Source organism: Gigantopelta aegis, chromosome 8 (assembly GCF_016097555.1).
Source record: "Gigantopelta aegis isolate Gae_Host chromosome 8, Gae_host_genome, whole genome shotgun sequence".
NCBI lineage: Eukaryota > Metazoa > Mollusca > Gastropoda > Neomphalida > Peltospiridae > Gigantopelta > Gigantopelta aegis.
Window position 1 is genome coordinate 70,857,796 of NC_054706.1, and position 2,529 is coordinate 70,860,324.

The window sequence follows — 2,529 nt, forward strand, 5'->3', positions numbered from 1 at the left end:
TTTTACGTTTTAATGGAATAAGTGCCTTTCACCCATAACAGGTTCATCATTTCCATATACATGATGTCATCTACAGCGGGAGGTAATTCTAACACCATCTTACAGACATGATAGTATATACAAAATATATATGCACCATATATATATATATATATATATATATATATATATATATATATATATATATATATATACACACACACAACTGGTATATATCAAATTAAGGCTGTGGTATGTACTACACTGTCTGTGGGATGGTGCATATAAAAGATCCCTTACTGCTAATCGAAAAGAGTAACCCATGAAGTGGTGACAGCAGATTTCCTCTCTCAATATCTGTGTGATCCATAACTATATAACCATAAATAAAATGTGTTGAATGTGTCATTAAATAAAACATTTCTTTCTTTTTTTTCAATAGTCAATATGATTAATAAATCAATGTGCTCTAGTCATTAAATAAAACAAACTTTTTGTTAGAAACTGAAATTTGAGTGCCAAAACGATTAACGTTTTGAAAATCAGATCTCTGCTTAAGACAGAGTCAAAAGAATGTCTTGACAATGTTGAGTCTGCTGACATGAATTATTGCATCAGGACATACACTAATACTACTTTGCCTATAGCTCATTTAATGAGCGGTTGATTTATGAAGTCATGCAAATTATTCATCCTAAATTTGAATGCCAAAAATTATTAACATTTTCAAAATCGTATCTGTTCTTAAGACAGAGTCAAAAGAATGTTATAACAAAGCTCTTGGGGTAAGGGTCAACTTTATCAGTATTCAATACATACCTAAAACTGATACATATATTATAGTAGGGTCTCCGTGAGTACTTGGTCCGAGTCTAGCAAGATTCAAGTTCATTTACAGGACACTAGTACCCATGCAAGGAAGAGCACCATCATTTAATTGTATAATTCTCACTTCACTTTGCCATATATGCTTGCTGCTGGTTATATTATAGGGCTATGAGACAAAGAGGGAAATCAAAAGTCGAATGTGTAAAATGCAATACAATGGCATTATTTGGCATCCATGTTCAGCACTGGAATTAAGATACATTATGCTATTTGACTTTATTCCTTAGTCTTATTCTCATCTAGTATAAGTGTCAGGTACTCAGGTCTGGGTCAAGTTTGGCACTCGAGTACACCGGTCCAATATTTTGTACTCGTGGAGGCCCTTCATTATAGTATGCTTTATTATTTCAAATGTACATCCTTCCTTATATTTTAGTTACTGTATGTTCAGTTTTATTTTTGACACATTTTAAGACACCTGAAACATTTTTAGGTTACCTTTAAAATTTTGTAGAAATTCTAGCTTCAACTACTCCATGCTCTAAAGGCGAGTAGAAAAATATATTTGCACCGTAACTAATTTCCTGCAAAATTAATGCATCGTTGAATGGAATAGTTCTGCGTTATGTACTTTCCATGCTCTAGATTTGAAATGAACATATTCAGATACCAAAATCTTGAAGTATGAAATCAATGTCTTGCACATGGGTATAAAAGCAGTACAATCTGGCATACTGTATGTGATGCTTAACCTTTGATACTGATCAAGTCAAAGGTCATATTTTAATCTCAGTGGATTTTACTTGATGTGATATGACATGTGTTGACTTCCAGTCAAAGAAAATGAAAGGAATATGTATTTCATGACACTATATAGCTAATTGATGCTCTAATGTATGGCTAAATCAAATCTGAGTCAAGTGAAAAAAAACCCACCATCACCATCAGACATCTAATCAATTATTTTTATCTACTGGTATACCGTTATGGTATTAGCTATAAGAATATATATTACATTTTCAATTAATCATCTGTACATTAATTTATGAATATCAGGTCATATCCATTGTAATAAAAACTAAATATGAAGTCCATTTTGTGACTAATTAAGTGCATTATACATGTACTAGCAATCAGCACTGGCGAAGGAATCAAGGTGATATGTGCCCCCCCCCCACCCTTTTCTTGATTCAGTAACAGAAGCAATGGTATATATATATATATATATATATATATACACACACACACACATGTATATATATCTGTGTGTGTGTGTGTGTGAGCCCCGCCCCCACATTTTTGGCACCTTCCTATGCCACTGATCGGTCATTGAAACAATGTTCATCACATGTACCACAATCCTCACGAGCAGTCACTCCTAAAGTAAATACACTATTCTTTTCCAAAGAATTCTCAAACGTACTAGCAATGATCATAAAATTGTATAAGTAAAGGAAGAAACAGAATAGTGTAAAAACACAGTAGTCCGTTTTTTGAAAGGCCTTCCAGTTGCAACAAGCATTCTGGGTATACTGCTAAAACATGCATGTCCCCTACTGGGCTCCACATGATAAACCTACACAAAATGTTTGGCTCAATCCCTTGAATACTATATGTGGAACAGAAGGATGGAGAAGAAACCGTCTCCTCCAGATGGAATGGTAGGGGACTAATAAAATAAACCATATACGCATATATACAAAAGACAAAAATTGCACAGTG